General features: G+C 37.9%; 1 pseudogene; it reads left to right on the forward strand.

Annotated features, from left to right (window-relative positions):
- LOC144369659 (contactin-associated protein-like 3) overlaps positions 1-20,591 on the forward strand; it is a 141,840-nt pseudogene that overhangs the window by 53,672 nt on the left and 67,577 nt on the right.

Below are 20,591 nucleotides of genomic sequence, written 5' to 3' on the forward strand. Positions count from 1 at the left end.
GCTCTCTGCTTCTAAAACCTTTGTTTTCTATGAAACAAAACCAGGCAGGAAGAGCTCTTTATTCTTTATGACTAACATGCTTCTGTTTTTGCTTGCCTATAAATTCACGTCTCTTATGGAAACTTTCAAGGCAAATTTGGAATTTAATGAATAAAAGACTACCTTACATTTTTAAAGACACGGTATTTTATTGTAAAATAGAAGGTGATTTCGAGAATGAGCCCTAAATGTTACAGGAGTGAAATACTCGTGTAGATCATTCCTCTCTTTTTAATTTCTGCATCTTTAAAGAACAACTTTATTTGGTGGGTATCTTAAGGAACTGGTTACAATTATAAAAAAATATGAATAATATGACTTTACACTAGCATTGAAATTGACTGCCCTCACTAAGGCTGTTCTGTGGTTCAATTTCTATTTATTTATACCAAGGGAAGCCCTCAGGGGGTCTGGGACTTTGCAGATTGATTCTAATTCCATTTGTATTGTTAAGCTGGCAAATTCTTTAACAAAGCAAAATAATTGGGCAGATAACATCCTTTAAAAAAATTGTTTTAGGTGTAGATGGACATAATACCTTTATTTATTTATTTTTATATGGTGCTGAGGATCAAACCAAGCACCTCACATGTGCTAGGCAAGTGCTCTTCCACTGAGCCCCAGCCCCAGCCCAGATAACTTCCCTGACAGTTGGTTGAAGTAATGGGCCAGCTCCAAACATTGAGTGTAACTGCATGCCCCAGGCATGTCAGGAAAAAGCCATTCTACTGTTAGAGTCTCGGCAAGCAGACGTTTTACTCCCTAATTTCATGATTATTAAGTGAAAGAGTCTCTCGGTCTTTGAATTTATCTCTAATACAACTTTGGCTGCAGCTAAAAAGTTGAAAAGTTCTGATTTAAACCTTTATTCATTAGGAAGCGGGTTCTTCATGAATCCCTCATCTCAACCCACCCCTGCACTTTTTCATATAAAACCCACATGCTATGTTTGAACACCCTGATAAAGGGAGTTATACACAGCAGAAAATTGTATAAGAAGTGAAAATATTAATTTTTCTAAGTTTATACTTCCATGTGAGTGGTTATCAGCACTGTTTTTACCTTATTGATTGAACTGGTCATTGGTAAGTGATCTCAAATAAATGTGTATGTGCGGGAACATCAGTCTTCCCCTTGTTCCTGCACATTTTTATTAGTTTTGATTTTTGATTAACGTGTCCTAATTGTACATGGTAGTGATCCAACCTCTTTCACCTGCTCTCCCCCATACATAGCTGGAAACGAGACAAAAAGTATTTTACATAAATTTCTTTGCTCTCTCTCTGGTCTTTCATGATGATGATCAGGTGATGACACTAGGCAGAAGCACTGTCCTTTGCCCTAGGCAGATAAGGTTGGGGGGGGGGCTTCCCTGGATACCCCCAGAACTCTGGCCACAGGAAATCTGAGTTTTGAAGTAGAGTAGGAAAGAAAACCTGCACTGATGTGGAGACAGCCAGGTGACATGGGATGAACTCTGCACCTGAAGTAAAACCCCTAGGATGAGAGCCCTCCCACCCTAGGTGGTAGCCACTGACCTCCAGCCATCTCCTGTCTGGAACCTAAGGGGGTGGGGCCAGATCCATGCTAGGTCCCTTCCCCACCCTCATGTCCCATTCACGTCCATTCTTCTGTAGCATTGGACGTTCATCACCCAGGTGTTTTACCACCCTGGGTGATGTGGTTGATGGGAGCATCTTTATTTCCTGGAGATTAGAGGAGGAGATAAAAAATTCAGAAAAGCAAATTTGAGGGAAGCTACTGTGTTTATGGACATGTTAAAGGTGCTGATGAAATTTCCACTGTCCCATAAATACAGAAAACTTGGACAATGGTGACTGATGGAGAGACCCGGGAGAGGGCGTCACATCTGGGCTAAACGTTAGCAGACATTCTTGAAAGAGGGCTTTTCCACAGCAACAGAGCGCATGTGCTCTGTCATCCATGGAGCAGAGGCCAAGGGAATGTGGTTCTCTGCCCTGACCTGGATCTTTCTCTGATTTCTCGCAGGGATTTTCAGGAAACACAAACGCGGACAGCGTGGTGCACTACCGGCTCCAGCCCCCCTTGGAAGCCAGGTTCCTGCGCTTCCTGCCTTTAGCCTGGAACCCCAAGCGCAGGATTGGGATGCGGGTCGAGGTGTATGGGTGTGCATACAGTAAGTAGCCTTGGTTGCTGGAAGAAATCCATATCTGCATGGGATGCCACAAAAGCCAAACTGCCAACTGAACTTGACTTCTGATTTTTAAATAACTGTGAAGCCAAACTGATTTTTTTTTAAATCTTGTGTTTATCTTCCCATGACAGAGTGGACTTTAGTTTTTACTTTTTATAGTTGAATTTAGAGGTGGACCTTAATCAAGATGTATTAATATTTAGATTTCCAGAGTTTAACAGAGTACTTACAATATAATAGCCATTGAATAAAGTCAATAAAGTCTAAACCAGGGACAGATGAAGCTGTTCTTCTGATGCAGACACTCAGTATAGGAATGCAGAGGGGATGGGGGGCTCCGCTTTCTTGGGCACAGCGCCTGCTCAGTGGTGTCTCAGTTCTGACTCTGCCTCTCTCTGTTGACGTCCCTGGGAAATCTCTGTACAGCGCACTGAGGCTTCACTTTTTTTTCCTTGGAAGGGATACATGTATATGCATTATGTCAGCCTCTTTTTCTCATCTATTATGTCATTATGTCAGCCTCTTTTTCTCATCTATTAACTATAATCAAAGTCAAAAGACTGGCTTGTAATTCTAGCTCCTTGGGAGCTGATGCAGGAAGGTCACAGGTTCAAGGTCAGCCTGTCTCAAAATAGAAAATTAAAAGGGTTGGGAATACAGTTTAAGGGCAGAGCACTTGTCTAGCCTGTGGGAGACCAAAGTAAAAAGAATGGAACTAATGTGAGTATATAACACAGACGTGAAAAGCAGACCATGAAATTGTGTGGCAAGAGTTTATCATCTAGCCGTTATTGGATAATCCAGGATATACTTGTTCTATTTCTTTATATCATCATAGATTATTGTCAGAATGGGACAATAATAAAAAATAATTCCTGTGTAGACCTGGAGAACATGCAGAAAATAGACTGGATGGAATTATCTTTGGCATCTCAGGTTTGGTCAGGTTGGACCCCCGTGTGATACAATTTGCACAAACATCCGCCTCCATTCTTTGCTAATCCCGGCTTTGACCTTGCAGAATGTTAATTTTCTAAAACATAATATTCATCTACCACCCATGAAGCATTTAAAGTCATGAAATGCTATTATTCACATTCTGTGACTCAACCCCTGTGCAAGCCAATTAATTTCCTAACTCTGTAATCTAATGTTTACATTTCTATGGAACATCAAGTATAATGGTGTTGTTTTTCCATCCGACTTTCTTTTCTCCCCCCCCCATTGGTCATTTTCTTTCATCACTGTATTCCCTTGAACCCAGCTGAGTTCACTGTTGCAATGGCTACAGTGTCTGATACTTGGAATTTCTCTTTGATGCTCTGAAATTAGCTTGTCCTCCCATCACTCTGAAACAACTTCAGGTTTACTGACTTCAAAGCAGAACACGCTCTTTGATGGGGATTTGCCATTAGCTTGATGTTCCTTCATGAGGAGATGCTACTCGAGCTCCTCAGAGTAATATTGGAAAGATCAAAGCTCCGTGACCAGTCCCAAGAAGCACAGTGCACCATGCAGATCTTGTGGAATCTCTCGGCACTGTTAACTTTTGTAGACTTGAGCTGTTGGGTAAGAGTCACTGAGGAAACAAGATGCAGATGGATAAGATCTCACCACTACTGAGTAATTCAAAATATGTCCTCCAGAAGGTGAATCTCTACAATGTCCTTTTTGTCTTCGAGGAATTATTTTTCAGATGTATTGATTTTGTGTACGCTGTTGACACTTTATGTTAATAAGGGTGGTACGTTTTGGTATTTTCATGTGTATGTCCACTGCCCTGTTTTGATTCAAGAACTTTATTATGGGATATGACGTTGCTTTAAGGCAGTGTCTTTTCCCAGTTACACTCTATTTATAGCAAAATGCTCACTATCACTATAAATTTTCATGGATTCTGATTAGCATGTGCAGTTTCTCTATCTCTGACGCTTTTCCAGATTCTAGGGATTGGACCCAGCCACCCACATGTGCTAGACAAAGGGCTGTACCACACGTTGAGGTATCTGAATGGGGACATAGATTTTACCAAATTCCTCCCAGACAGGTGAATACTGTCTGTGACAATAAGTTCTTAGTCTTTCAGGAATTAATCTTTGAGAACCTCTGAATGCATCTGTCTTTGGCTCTTTTCCAATATTCCTTTCTGGGAAGCGCCGTGATGATGTAATGGTACCAATCATCTTCAAGTGTCACTTCTACACTCTCTCTTGCCTCTAAAATGGATAGACATACTTCCCAGTAAGATTTAGGTCACCAGCGATTGAAATGAGTCAGGCTCAGGAAGAGGCTGGCTGGCAGATAAGGAGTCAGCTTGGGTGTGGGATGGTTGTAAATATCTCTTTCCTTGCCGGGTGGGATCCAACCATGAGACTTGAAAGTTGAAGATTTCTTGCATCCTTCAGAAATAAAATTCATTATCATTTTAAGCTGCTGGCTTTCCTGTAAGTCCTCTGTGTGCTGTTGAAAACTAATTTCCACCTTTTTTTTTTCTCTCTGCCCAGAGCTCTAGAAATCATAAGCACTTAGCCACTGTGGGCCTTCTGTGTGCTAAGCACTGTTGTGAAACTCCATGGATGTTAACACGTTGGATTCTCACAACAGTCTTGTGAGGTAAGGCCTGTTTTCAGTCTCATGTCACAGATGAGGAAACTGAGCTCAGAGAAGGTGTGTAACCTGTGTAGGATGGAACTAAGATTCACGCTTTAACTCCTTTGTCCTTCCTCTGAACTAGTACTCTATATTATGAAATGTCCCTAAAAGGAAAAGAAAAGAACTGGTAAAGGGACTAGAACAGAGTCTTAATATATAAGACAAATTAACCTCCATACTGGAAAATATAGCTCTATCTAATGGTGGTGTATCTGTGTTGTTAATAACCACAGAAATCCAGTAATCAAAACTATAATCTCAATTGGTAAGTTGAACAATTATAAACCAAGTTCATACCAAATTAGACAAGCACTTCCTCTTTTAAGCCAAGAACTAAGTTGTCTCCAGTCATTTTGGATGGCAGAAAAACTTGAAGAAGTTTGGTTTTCTAATTTTCCAGTGTCCCTCTGCATTTCCTATTCATATAATTGAATTTTGTACCAATAATTTTTTTCTCTTAAAGGTTATTATGAAAGTTTATAATAAATGTGATACTGAATTTTTATTATTTTTTGTTTTTATTCAAATATATATTATAGAGGTTCACTCATATTGATTAGGGCTATAAAATATTTATTTGCTCTTACAAGAGTCTTAAATTGCTAAAAATGTGGCAGATGGGGAAAAGGTTGACTTTTAGACTACCTGCAAGCACCAAGTCCTGAAAGGCTTGCTTCCCTGATGGGCAGATCACTCCTGAGAGAGACCTTGTGGAGATCTCCCTCACCAGCACCCAATTTTCAAAAATTAAAATTGCTGCTTAATTTTTGAGCTAAATGTTCTTTATCGAAAACATGTGCTTTTATTTAGTTTCATTTTTTTCATGTATTGACTTCACAAGTCAGAGTTGACTATTTTTTTAACTTGGATTTTTTTTTATTATATTAACTTATTTCATTCAAAAGTCCCCATACTGAGTTAAAAGCATGTGGTTAAATTTCTAGATTGAATCAGCACAGTCACATTCGACAAGAAGTCAAGGCATTACCTAATGGACTAGAGTTTCAAGGTTATCACCTTGAAACTGGTCTTGAAACAAGTCTTCTAACACTTATGCTTTTCCATTTGCCTGAGAAAAACATTTCAGGAAATCCCCTTCGTATTTCTTAGAAAATCAATCCTGCTGTGGTCTAGCGTAGTCACATGGGGAATAAGGAAAAGCAAAACTCAAAACCAGATCGAAATCACCCAGGCAAGACCTCTTCAGGAGCAGAACACTGTGTTAAACAACTACAAAATATAAAAGCACAAATATTAACGTTATCTTTGAGCAACACATAAAGACACAGAGGTGATGGGAACAGCAAAATGTGAAGTCTTTGCTGTCTTTCGAAAGCTTTCCTTAATTAATTGCCATTTCCTAACTGTATGTGGCCTCATTTGGATTTGACAGTTTTGCTTTTAATTGTGCACATAAAATTAGTTCTATAACAAGGAATAATTGGTTTACATATATTTTGCACAGAATGTGTGTGTGTGTGTGTATGTAAAGTAGCACTTAATACAATAATTTCTCCTGCATACATTAACCCCATGTGAGAAAATCAGACTTGTAAACTTTCAAATATTAAGCTGCACAAAATGGATGAGTTTTTGAGGCACAATTTTTTTAATATATTTTTGCATAACCTAAAGAAAAGGGATAACTACACAAAAGACTTGCAGAAATATTATTTTGTGAAATTAAATACAATAAACAATCTATCTCAGCTTGAATGTTTGGGCTGGTTGGCTTCTGATGGCTTCACATGTTTTGTGCACCTCTGTTTATTAGAAACATATTTTTCTGAAGATAACTGCTTTTTTTTTCTTCCTTCTACTTTGAAAAAACACAAGAGATTTTTCTGGGTAATGTTAAATTTTTTTGTACGTCTGTTGTTCCATCTTCAGTTGATTTTGACAGATGTTCTTTTGTATTATAGATAAGACACACTTGTTTTTTGATGAACTGAATGATCATGACCTTTATAGTTGAAATTGTAAGGCCCCATTAGAAAACTGAAAAGAAACGGCAGAATTGTAGTTCTGGCAGGCTTCTCCGGAAGGCCCAAAATAGTGTTATTGAAGTCATGCTCTCTCAACAAACCATCGAAATAAAAAATGTATGCCTTTATTAGTTAAAGTCCTCCAGAGAAACAGAACCACTGTGTGTGTGTGTGTCTTTTACAAACAAACAAAATCTTCACTAATGTGTGTACATGTATAAGAATCAAGAGAAGTCAAAGTTACTGGGAATGAATAAATCATTTAAATTGAGTGACACTTATTCTTAAAAGAAGAACAATCTTAAAACAGACAACTCATTTGGTAGAAATATAACATTTCCTGATTTTTAAAAAATCAAATAGAATGATAAGAAATAAACCAGTATAAAGACAGAAGTCAATGAGAATATATTAATAAATGTGTTTTTCAATGATCAATTTGGAAAATGTAAAAGCCTACCAGTGAGTATTAGGTATATCAACTTGTGACACCAATCAAGAATACATTGTTATCAGTGTTTTTCTCAATGAGCAACTAGAAATGTAACCTGTGTGTTTGCGTATATTGAGGTGTATTGGCCTATCCATTTTCAGGTGCAATGTACAATGTATTACAATTAGAATTACTTTGTCATATCCTCTTTTCCAGGATCTCAGGTGGTTTATTTTGATGGACTAGGAGCCCTGCTATACAGATAGGATAAAAAGCCCATAAGACCGATAAGAGATGTTATTTCTTTGAAATTTAAAACCATGCAGAACAATGGGATTCTACTCCACAGAGAAGGACAACATGGAAATCACGTATCTCTGCAATTTATTAAGGGAAAACTTGTCTTTTCTCTTAATTCAGGTAAAAGGCATTTGTTCTTTCATGCCAGTGATTAAAATAAAAATCTGGATAGTTGGAAATACATCCATTGGTACTTAATTTTCACAGTTAAGGAAAGAGACCATATGATTTATCAGTGAAACCAAACACCTTTGAGAGTTCAGGGACGCATTACTGATAGTTACCCTGGGATAATGAGTGCAAAGTGGAATTGTCATGGGAAAGTGCGAATGAGAACTGAGGGACATTGCTAGCAAATGCATCCAGCCTGTACACATCTCCAGTATGATTTACGCAAACAGCACTTATTTCGACAACTGTGTAAGAAGGCCATTATAAATGCATTATACATATAATATATCACATATTGTCATTATACATAATCATACAGATAAGAATAGGCTGTTGTGAAATTATGAGCTGGTACCGATAGTGATGTTCTAGCAAAGAAAATACTTGCAAGGTAAATGAGGATGTCATGAAAAGTCATAAAAAACAAATCACTAAAAAAAAGGCAATTTCAACAAAGTATAAAAATGAATACAAAATAAATCACAAAAGATATCAAGATATCATTGTGTTCAGATGAAGAGAAAGATGGATGATAGCTATGTGGGATGGAAGGGTAGACATAAGTTGTAGTGCTGATGCAGCAAAGGGAATCTATGGTTTTTAACAGAACCACCCCAGCCTGCTGTGCTTTCTCCTTTCAGGCAATGCCAACCTGCAGCCTGCTGGTGCCCACGTGAACCGCACCCTGGGCAGCCTGCTGGATGACCAGCACTGGCACTCCGTCCTCATCGAGGTCCTCAGCACTCATGTCACCTTCACGTTGGACAAACACACTCGTCATTTCCATGCAAGGGGAGAATCTAGTTACCTGGGTCTTAACTTTGAGACTATCATAAATTGCATAATTTTAAAAAAATTGTAGTTGTAGATGGATAGAATGCCTTTATTCTATTTGTTTATTTTTATGTGGTGCTAAGGATCAAACCCATATGTGAGGCACGCGCTCAACCATGGAGCCACAACCCTAGCCCTATAAAGAGTTTCTTAACTTCTTTGAGGACATAACATCTTTTGCAATATATCTCCAGTATGTATCTAACTTTTCAATAACATCTATTCTACCTGTTCTTCAAGGACAGTTTTGAGCTACTTTTGAGCACATGAAGAATCAGAGCAAACCAGGAAAGCTGTGATGAGTGTCTGATACCCATGGTTTTGGCACATAATATCTACAGAGACCCTGGTCTATACTAGATCATCGATGATTTTATTACCTTAACTGTGTAATAACAAAATATAGGACCCAGTGTAGAGGTTGGCACTTTATGGGCCCGAATCTTGTCTTATTTTAAAAGAGCCATTTTGTCGTTTTAAAAAGTTTCATTGGAACACGTGTCCTTTTCCAAAATATGTTGTCTATAGCTGCTTTGGTGCTAAAACTACACTATGGAATGGTGCAGAAGGTACCAAGTGACCCACAGAACAAAAAATATTCACAACGTGGCCTTTCACAAAGGAAATTTATCCACCTTTTTCTTTAAGTTAATGCACAAAGTCTGGTGCTAGAAATAACACCATCAAAAAGTGCCACCTAGAATAGGGGGGCCTCATTTGAAATGAACAAATGTGGAAATATAATTGGACACAGATGGATTTGTGACCACCATTGCTTGCACCTATTAACCGTAACTGTTTTAAACAGATAATCAAAACATTACTAAACAATGTTATTTATGTCATTTTTCTTTCTAAGATCAGCTTTGGAGGAATCCCGACATCTGCAGGGTCCCTGGCAATCTCACATACAAACTTTTATGGATGTGTAGAAAATCTTTATTAAAATGGAGTGGATATTGTTGAATTAGCCAAGAAACACAAACCACAGGCCCTTGTTATGGTAAGAAACTTAAAAGAAAAGAGAAGAAAAATGAATTCTTAGTGTTTTGTGCCCTTAAAATATTTCTTTTGCCCTTAAAATATTCAACTCTTATTATTTAAACAGTGGACATGTGATAGAAGTTTTTTATTATGTATTAAAAAGCTAAAAAGTAAATGTGCCTTGCAGGACATGCTTATTTCATGTTAATATGAAGTAAAGTAACTTCTTATTTTTGCATGGAGATCAGACTTTGTATATCTCAAATATTTTGGGTATTATTATTCTCAGGGGACTAATTATTTTGCAATGAAAATCTCCAATGAGCTATCCCTAAATAACTGGAAATATTTCCAAATCAGTAAACTTTTTTCCATGTTTAAAATTAAAAATACCTAAGTTTTGGGTTACAGGGCAAGTTCATGTTCAATTTGACAAGTCTTAGAAGCACAACACGGGACTACTTACTGATATTGTTTTAAAAAGTGTTTTCTTTCCTCTTATGGGCTGCAAAGAGTTGGCTTATGGGTTTTAGAACCAAAATCTGACAACACCTTTGGTTCTGGCTCAATAGGTCACAAAATGAATGATTCACTTGGGTCTGCAGGTAGAAAGGGGGAAAAATATAGCCATGAGACCTATGAATCTTCCAAGGAGCTTAAGGGGAAAAAGAGAAGAAGGAGGAGGAGGAGGAAGAGGAAGAGTTAGAAGCCTACTGTGAACCATGCCAAAGAAACATAAATGGTGGCTAAGAAAACATTAAGGTGCTCGAAAAGTGAAACACGAAGGGAACACTGATAAGAATGCTCCAGGTACCTTTGACAAGGTGAAAGATAAAAGAAGAACAGTCTTTTACCTGAAGTCCCCATTCTTGGAGAAACTGAGACACTAAATATTTCTGGGACAGAAAGGAGAAGGGAGACTCTCGGTTACTGACACCAGCTTTGCCAGAGGTGCGTTCTCAGAAACCAACCTAATGCAAAGATGTGTCTGGACAATGGGCCTCCACACCAAGAGGCCTAGCTAACACCTCCAGAACTTCAACCCATCATGTATTTGCCAATCCCTGGTGTAAAGAAGAGTCCTTCATCCCCGCCCTGACATCTTTGGCTCTGTTGCCCTATATACTATCATTGAGGTGAATGGGAATGAGTTAAGAATGAGTCACAAAGAGCCACAATTATTGGAGGGACTCAGACATCCAATCAGGAGAACCATAATAACCCTGACACTTATGGAGTCCTAAATATCCTTCTAAAGAAAACTATTAACCAATTAATTGCATTGGTTGAAGATGGTGAAATGTATCAGTTTGACATGGAAACAAGCAAAAAGAAGATTCCTTCCAAATTATGCATGGGAATAAAAAAACGGTAGATATAAGAATTCCATTTTGAGTTATTTCAATGTCAGATGTTCTTTATAAAAATAGAAAATCTGTTGCTTCAACATTTAAAAGGGAAAATATATATAATATATATATATATTATATATATATATATAAATAATTTGGTAAATTCAATTGTCATAATTGACTCATTCACCTAATCATCACTCATCTGTGGCAGGAAGCTTCACTTCTGTGTGGGTGTAAACAACTACCACCTAAACAATGAGGACAAGTGTTTGGAACAACCCAGCCCCGGTTGGCTGAAGAGGGAGAGGCAGACAGTCAGGAGTGCACAGAGTGCTGTTTATTGGGGGTCTTATGGACAGAAGCTCCATCCTGGGTGGCAGCAAAACCAATGCATCTCCACAATTTGGATCAGAAGGAGGGGCATATGCATGGATTAGGACAAAAATTACTTCATGCAAACCAGAATGTTCCTGGCTTCTCTTAAGCTAATACCAAAGAACTGGGCTCATTTCTGCACCAGGGTCAGGTTCTGAAGCTCCACCTACCACTCTAATGGTCTTATCTATTTGTAGTTTGCTGCAAAACTATGAGAACAAAACTGGCCAGCTTCCTCTGGGACCATGATTGTTATGACTCAAGATGGCTGTGGTCAGGTCAGACTGGATCCCCACCATTTGCAGCTGACGAAAAAAATTAAAAAATTAATAATAGTCTGATGGTTAGATTTATACTATGGGTTAGTGTCTATTACTGTTCATCTTTTTATATTTAATTCATCATAGCATTTTTTTTACAATAAAATTTATCACATTCAGTAGAATTTTTTTAAAAAGCCAAGAATGGATGTTCTGATTTATATATATATATATATATATATATATATATATTTTAATGTACATTGAAGATTATTTTAAAATTTTAGTTTCTGAAGTACATTAAGACAGAATTTTTAAAAATATGATTCAGTCTTAAAATTGACTTTAATCCTTGGATCAGTAATTCTAAAACTTGGCTTTATCTTGGAGGCACCAGAGGAGATCTAAAAGATACTCTCACCTCAATCCACTCCAGGAGACTGGGATTTAATTGGTCCGGTTGTGGATTTTTAACAGCCATCGGGTTCAACAAGGCTTAAGAACCACTAAACTAGATTGTCTATGTTACTTTAGTAATGCTTCCCCCAGCCCCCCAATCATATACAGTATATTAATAAAAAATTATTCAAAGAAAATTCCAAATAGAATAAAAATTGCTTTTTCTCTGTAACTGAAATTCATACATGTAAATAACTACCCACTGTTCCTTTCTTCCACCATCTGAAATTAAAAACAAAAACAAACATAAAGAACAACATAAAGATGGCGCCTTACTTGCCAGATATTAAAACATGCCCAAAGCCCATAAGAATCAATATGGTGTTGGGTGGGGTTAGGCCAGTTGGTAGAACAAAGCAAAGACATCAGATCCCAGTCTACTTGTAAGTTAGTAACAAGTTGTAGGGTTCAGCTCAGAGGAAAAATGGAGGAACTATCTCATAAATTCTTCTGGAAAAGACCAGTGTCCAGAAGGCAGAAAGTAAACCTGGATCACTATTTTGAATATACCAAAATATGTAAATTTCAGGAAGATGAGAAACTAACAACAATGATAGCAATTCTTGGAAGAAAGTCTGCTTGATTATGCATAGAACTTGGTGGGGGGCATGAAACTTTCCTAACAAACTGGAAACTCAAAAGCTACCCAAGAAAACAGAGACATGATTGAGTATAAAAATTAATATCTTCATGCTAAACACACTATAAGCAAACTTTTTATGTAACTGCCTGAGCTGGAAAAAAAAAAACATTTGGAATACTGTCAAAGTATAATTTCCAAAAGCTAAACAAATATGAAGCAAGTAATTGTTGAAAAACCTTATGTCAAAAATGTAATTGACTCATTAATTAATGAGAATATCAGTAAAATAATGAAGTTGGTACAAAGTATATTTTGAGGAATGTTATTTAGGAAAGATCAAATGTTGTTCAGGAGAACAGTCAGAGTATGGAAATGTCCTGGTCATTGTCATCCATCAGAGGACTGGAAAATGGCATGGAGGACATAGAATAACTCCTATTGAATTAGATGATACCTTTGCTAATGCTGAGAAATAGAAAAGAGGAGATTTTCACACACACACACACACACACACACACACACACACACTCACACACAAAGTCATCAGGATAGGTTTTCCCAATTATGATAATACTTACATTGGAAAATCAGACAAATAACATAGATTCAAGCTTTATCAAGTAGATTAGTTGATAACATTCTGGATTGAAAAAAAAGCCCTTGTAAATCTGTGAAAAGTCTATCTTTCATTAGACAGAAGCTCCGTGAAGCTCTAAACATGCCCTTTTGTTTTATTTATAGGGAAATGTGTCCTTCTCATGTCCACAACCACAGGCCATCCCCGTCACTTTTCTGAGCTCTAGAAGTTCTCTGGCTCTGCCAGGCAACTCTGGGGAGGACAAAATATCTGTCACATTCCAGTTTCGAACATGGGACAAAGAAGGATGTTTGCTGTTTGGTGAACTGTGGCATGGTGCGGGAAGTTTTCTCCTCTTTCTTAAGGATGGAAAACTCAAACTGAGCCTCTTCCAGCCAGGACAGTCATTGAGGAATGTCACAGCAGGTAATGCATGTTCACATAAATCTTACAACCAACCAGAGGGGGAATCATTGTGTACTAAGTCAATACCTGAGGTCACGAGACACCTAATGCTCTTATTTGGAGGAACAGGATGGCCATTTTCCTTGAGGATCTTCCAGACCGTTTATATGAGGGACATGTAGCCATTACTATAGTGATTCCTGAACCCCAAATGATTATATACAAGAAACGAGAACCCAGCGGCTCTGGAGGCTGAGGCAGGAGGATTGCAAGTTCAAAGCCAGCCTCAGAAACTTAGTGAGGCCCTGTCTCTAAATAAAATATAAAAAGGGCTGGGGATGTGGCTCAGTGGTTAAGATCCACTGGTTCAATCCCCAGTACCAAAAAAAAAAAAAAGAAAAAAAAAAGGAAGGAAGGAAGGAAGAAGTGCAATTTTCTGCAGATCTACTCCTGATATATCAGAAAAATATGTCCTATACTTGAGCTCCATTTCCTGATAAACAGGTGCCCAGCCTCCATCCAGTAGAAATGCTGAGGGGACCTAGTGAAGCAGACACCACACAGAGATGTTTACTTTTCCGTTACTTTCCTCCCTTCTCCATCTCTCCTCCTCCCTCTGCCTGCTCTCCTGTTCTGCTATGGGGAGAGGTATTCTCTACACACTAGGTAACTTGAAGCAGAGGAGGAGATCCACCGAAGCAGCCATGGGGATTCTGAGCCCTGGGTTCTTGCAATCTCAGGAAGGATCTCAGACGAGTCACATGCAGGACTCCATTTGGGAAAGTGAAAATAAGAGAGAAGTGTACAGCACAGATGCTGAATGGCTCAGACTGTCTCTGAAGAGAAGGGAGTGGCCTTACAGAACTGAGGATTTCTAAGGGGTTTGAGATTTTTTGTCTTTTTTCTATTCTCTTGAACCCCCTTAAGTGGTTAATTATGTGAGTTTCAGTGGTTAATTATGTGAATTAAGTAGAAGGGAACTTGATGTCAGGGTCACAAGGAGTCATAACATGGTTTTGGTGACAAGGGAGGGTCCTGGCCACCTGGTTACAAGAGATGGTGGTGGCATGGTCTGGAACTGGGAGTTCCATTAAGGGATTATAATTAACCATGGTTGGAGAAGGTTCTGGAACACCAGGCCCATCCCTCTGGAGCTTATCTGCTTTGTTGAAAGTTCCCCCTGACTTCAAGCTAGACTTCCCTGAAGGGATTATAATTATGTATGGGTTGGCGAAGGCTGGACAGTTTGTCCCCCAGCCCTGCCATTTTGCAGAAGGCTGCCTGCCCTGTCAGGCTCCCTGTGGCCTCAGGTTGGGGACTCATGGAGTTTTCTTAGTGATGTGTCTGAGGTCTTCCCTGTTTCTTACTGCCTTCTGTTGTTCTTCCCCTACCCACCGGCTCATGGCCGACTCGCCTACCAGACAAATTGATAACTGTTGCCTTGTCCTGAAAGATGCCAGCAAATACCAGGAGTCCTTACCCTTTTGCTGAAGGCTGACCCATTTTCAAGACACCCTGTGTTCAGGGAAGAATCCCAGCAAATTCAAAAATCACAGAAGTCCCCTAAGCCTCCACTATTTTCCCCTTGTGAAGTGGAAACCTTAGTCTTCAAAGAAGGGACAACAATAGAAAGGAAATCTGGTTTTATTAGCACAATGATTATCCCCCCCATCAGGCCCCCTTTTTCCCATCTCTGTCCCAGGACCTGTTTTTGTTGGGCAGATGCTATCCCTACTGGGTTAGGGGCTCAGATCCTCAGGAGACAAACCTAGCAGTAGATTTGACACTGATATGCTGTGTGGTGTGGGCAAGTTTGGTAACTACAGGGATTATTACATTTTCCTGATTGGATTTGCAAATTTAGGACAAGATCTGAGTCCTGAATCTGTGTCATGCCTAAATCGGCCTCAGGGCTTTTCTTAAAACAGGAAGGGAGTTTAAACAACAAGAAGGGGCAAAGGGTCATTTTCCATAAGGCCAGGGATTATCAGGCCCCAAACAGATTTCTTTCGGCCTGAGACACACTTGACTGCTGCTGAATATTGCCCATGAAAGTTGGATTTTGAGACCTATGAAGAAGGAATTTAGAAGGTATGGCCTTATTTCAATACTTCTGGAATAATCCAGCAAGCACAGATATTAGAATCTGTATCTACCCTCCTTCTGATCCCAGAAAAATGACTGAAGATAAAACAGAGGTATTCAGATTGGATATGTATTCTTCATCTTTTGAAAATGCAAAGTTATTTTCTGTTTCCTCACAACGAGCATTCCCCACAATACACAAACATATGTCAAAGATCAACTCATTCACTAGTAACAGAACCCATTCTGAGGAAATAAAAATGAGATCACCTGCCAGTTTAGTGAATCTTCTTCACAAAGAGAGAAAAGAATAAAATAGTCTTATTATTGAATAAGTATTAAACCGGACTTCGATGCCCATCTCAGTGATTGCTATCAAGACGATAAAAAAGAGAAAGAAATATCATCCATCTCTGTAGCCAACCAGATGTCACCCATTACACATAAGTCCTCAAGGTTAAAAAAAATCTAATCAATAAGCCAGGCTCAGTGGCACATGCCTATCATCTCAGCTGCTCTGGAGGCTGAGGCAGGAAGATCACAAATTTGAGGCTAGTCTCAGCAACCTAGGGAAACCCTGTCCCAAAATAAAAAAATAAAAAGGGCTTGGGATGTGGCTCAGTGGTTAAGCTCCTCTGGGTTTAATACCCAATGCAGGACGAAAAAAAAGAAAAGAAAGAAAGAAAAATACAAGAAACAAGACCATGTAAAAGTAGAAGGGAACTATCAATGAAGAGGAACAGGATGTGGGAGGAGAGGTGATGGTGTGTGGGAATGTCCAAAATATGTCACCTTCATGGGAGAATGTGAGGCCCACTACTCAGTTTAATTAATATGTTCTAATAAAGAATTTCCTACCAAGAAAAGATAACTCCTATTCAAGTAAGAGGACCCAACAGGGCCTTTTGCTACAATATCCCATACTAAATTCCTCTGGTAGATGGGGAGACCTCTGTAACGACTCCTTGTTTGATCCAGAAGAAAACTACAGCCCTTCCCTCTTTGACAAGCAGGTAAGTCACTAGGTGGGGCCAGCACCCTGGTTAAACTCCCACACAGACATCTACAAATCTACATGTCAAAGAAATGTCTCCAGGACCTCAAGAAAAAAAAATGTCCTTAGGTTGTCAAACTACAAAAAATCTAAATAGAATTTTTATGTTTTTTTAATAAGATTTCTAAAGTTATTTTAAAACTAAGTATTTTTTTTCCTAAATCTACATACACATCAAAGAGGCAGAGGAGGAATTTACACGTTTTCTAAAGGAAATGTTCTAAGAAAAGGGAGCGCAAGTGAAAGTCTTTGGCATTAAGGAAGTTTTTGTTTGTGTGTTGCTGAGGCTGGCTTTGAACTTGCGATCCTCCTGCCTCAGCCTCCCCAGCCATCGGGATTACAGGCATGCGCCACTGTGGCCAGTGATTTGTGTTTTACACCAGGAAAGCCAGTTCAAAAAAGAACTCCAAATGCTTCACATGTATAGTCAGAAAAAGGAATCCTGAAATGAAATTGCACATAAGTGCAAATCTAGCAAAACTGGTCAGTGTCCAAAGGACAGCAAAGCCCTGTGTTCCTTCCTTGAACTGCTTATGTGTCTCTGAATAGATCTCACATGCATTGCTCTCTGTTCTCCACAGGTCAGTTTCTGTCCCAACACGGTTGTAAAATACCTAGTCGAAGATAGAGAGTTATAAAATCAGCTTAATTCTTTTATTGAAAAGATTCCCAGCCACCTCTTTGGTGCATTTCAAAGTCTGTTCATATTTTTTCCTTCATTAGTTAGACATTATTGCTAACATGTTGCATGTTTCCTAGATGTGGCAAAGTGCTGAGCAAGCATTTTCTCCAGTTCTGGTTTGCACTCTAACAAGAATTAAATACAATCAAAGTCCTTACATCACACCCACACACCCACCACTTTAGCTGATGGATTTGGGAGAGTGACATTGTGCTTCCAATTTAGTTGTTGACAAGAGATCATCTTCACATGCAAACATATTTAAAAAAGCATCTCTGTTGTAGAACATTACTTCATTAATTTAAGATTTCTCATTAAAATGTTGATAAATTCTGTGTATGATTTCCTTGGATATAAATTATGGTCAAAGACCAATTATAACCTAACAGTAAAAAAGAAATTATTTGCAGGATAAATGATAAACTTAAAAAAAATACACCAAGTTTACTTTCATTTTTCAAAAGATATTTTTAGAGAGGGCACTATCAGAATTTTACATAGTTATAAAAAGAACATGTCAAGGATTTTATTTAACTCATTAGTTAGTGAGGGAACCAGATGTTACAACAAATTCAAAGGATAATTCAGAGGATGATCGATAATGTAAGCAGAAAGTGACAATGAATTTATGTATAATATAAAACTAGTCTGTTTCCTGGGGTGGGACTAGCGGGGAGGAGGAAGGAGGTCAGTTGGGTTTCCACCAAATTCATTTGCATGTCTGGGGACAACCATCTTTCACTTAATTTGACTTTTCTATGGTTTTAACAGTAGCAAAGGAACTCAAAGAAGGTAAAAGGCACAGAGATGCACAGTATCAAAGGAATCCAGAGATTGTGTTTAGACAGGGCCTGTGTTTACATTGAGGACATTAGTCATCTGGTGTGTTTCAAAGTACAGTTTTTCCTTATTACTCTTAGTATTTCTGTTTCTGCTTCACATATCACTGAAGGTTAAAAGGGAAAACTGGAATATTAACGTTAATCTTTAAAATATAAGAACCACACTACATTTGAAATGCTAATAATATATTAACTTTTTTTTAAAAAAAGTATTTGTGGCAAGGAAATAAAATGAGCAAGACCCATTTTAATAATTAGCAGGCTTCCTAAGATCATCATATAAAATGTTAAATGTATTACAAAAATTCCTAATAACCTAGAGGTTAATAGATTTGACTCCTTAAAATTTTTGCCTAATTTTGAAACACCAATGAAGTATTCACATAGTAGGCTAATTTCACTTTTAATCCATTTATTGGCACATATCTTTGACATATTACTTAATGAAAGAAAATAATAGACTACCTCTAGTGATTATAAATACTTAGTGCTTAAAGTTGTCATCAAAGAATTTATCATGCTATCATATTATTTCAAAATAATATGATATAATAATACAGATATAAATGTAAATATATAAAAATAGTGTACTTACATGTAAGGTATACCTCTAGTGACTTCCTAAGCATTTTAAATCAAATATTAAATAAAAGAAGGTACAATTATGTCTGCATTTGTAATGCTCTCATTCAGAGAACACAGGGACATATGTTAAAGATTTTAGCTGGGGTTGTGGCTCAGTAGTTGAGTGCTTCCCTATCTTGTGTGAGGCACTGGGTTCGATTCTCAGCATTACATATAAATAAGTAAAATAAAAGGTCCATTGATGACTAAAAGTAAAAATAAATTTAAAAAAGATTTTATTTAGCTCATTAGTTACAAGGAAACCAGTAAGATGAACCAATCAGTTCAAAGGAGAGTTTCAAGTACCATGCATACTGGTTGACAAGGAATGACAAAATGAGTTTACAAAGAGACACAACTTCATCAATAACTAATTATTGTATCTCACAGGCACAATAATTTGCATTTCTGTGGACAAAAATCATTTTGCATTGCCACCAGTTTTGCTCAACTATTCTGAAGTCCCTCAAACAGTGAAAGCAGGTTGACCTTGATGGATGCACTATAGTGGGTGCTTAATGACCTTTTTTCCCATTCAAGACTTTTACAGTTTTTCTTTTCTTTTCTTTCTTTTCTTTTTTTTTTTTTTGTACCAGCGATTAAATTTAGGGCCATCAAACCACCACTGAGCCACATCCCCAATCCTTTTATTTTTATTTTTATTTTTTTATTTTGAGACAGGTTCTCACTAAGTTGCCTACGGCCTTGCTAGGTTGCTAAAACTGGTCTTGAACTTTGATTCTCCTGCCTCATCCTCCTGAGTCACTGGGATTGTAGGCATGTGCCACCACACCTGGATATAATTATTATTGACTTAATTTCAACAACTATCTCCTGATTCTTTGAGAATATTTATTTTTATTAGATTTAGTGAAGCAAGTAAATATTCCCTTTGAAGACTGAACCTTATAAACTGCATTTTGAATCCCATGGGTAAAGACTTTGGGCATGTATGTCTGATCATTAAATTCAAGGTGCTACTTTAAGCACATTATCAGAATTTATTAAGTGACTCCTTAGAAGGAGTAATATTTTTCACCTGTGTGCTCTGGTCAAAATAAATGAAATACTTTCATTAAAGAAAGGTGGCTAATTTTTCCTTTTGCCTGTGATATATCAACATGTAAATACTGCTCTCGCTGGACTGATTCAGCGGTCTGAAAAATTGTTTTCAAGTGTTTACAAAGTTTATAATTCATCGTTGCCTTTCACCGACCTTCCCTCTAGGTGCTGGGCTCAATGACGGGCAATGGCACTCTATGTCCCTGTCTGCCAAATGGAACCACCTGAGTGTGGTGGTGGACAGTGACACGGATCTCCAACCGCTGGTGACAGGGCTGACGGGTTCTAGCAACACCTATTATTTTGGAGGTAAGTGAAGGCAGGTCAACTACAGGGGACAGTGGAACCATCTTTATCTTTACTGCCCTGCCTACATCCAGGGTCTCTTGTCAATTTAAATCAGTTCATATTAAGAAATGATCTCTCTTCTTCTATAACATATCTAAAAAGTTTAATTTTTTAATCTTACTGATACAAAAATAATCCTTCCAGTAATTTTACATACTGTTTCAATGACCTCATAATTTCACATAATGTTAAAAGAAAATACATGCTAGCTACACACATTAAACTGGAAACAAGTGGAATTTTTTCAGACAGCAAATGTCATAAGCAAATTCTCTACAACAGATGATTTTAGACTTCTAACAGCTT

The sequence above is a fragment of the Ictidomys tridecemlineatus genome, chromosome 13, assembly GCF_052094955.1.
Source record: "Ictidomys tridecemlineatus isolate mIctTri1 chromosome 13, mIctTri1.hap1, whole genome shotgun sequence".
Lineage (NCBI taxonomy): Eukaryota > Metazoa > Chordata > Mammalia > Rodentia > Sciuridae > Ictidomys > Ictidomys tridecemlineatus.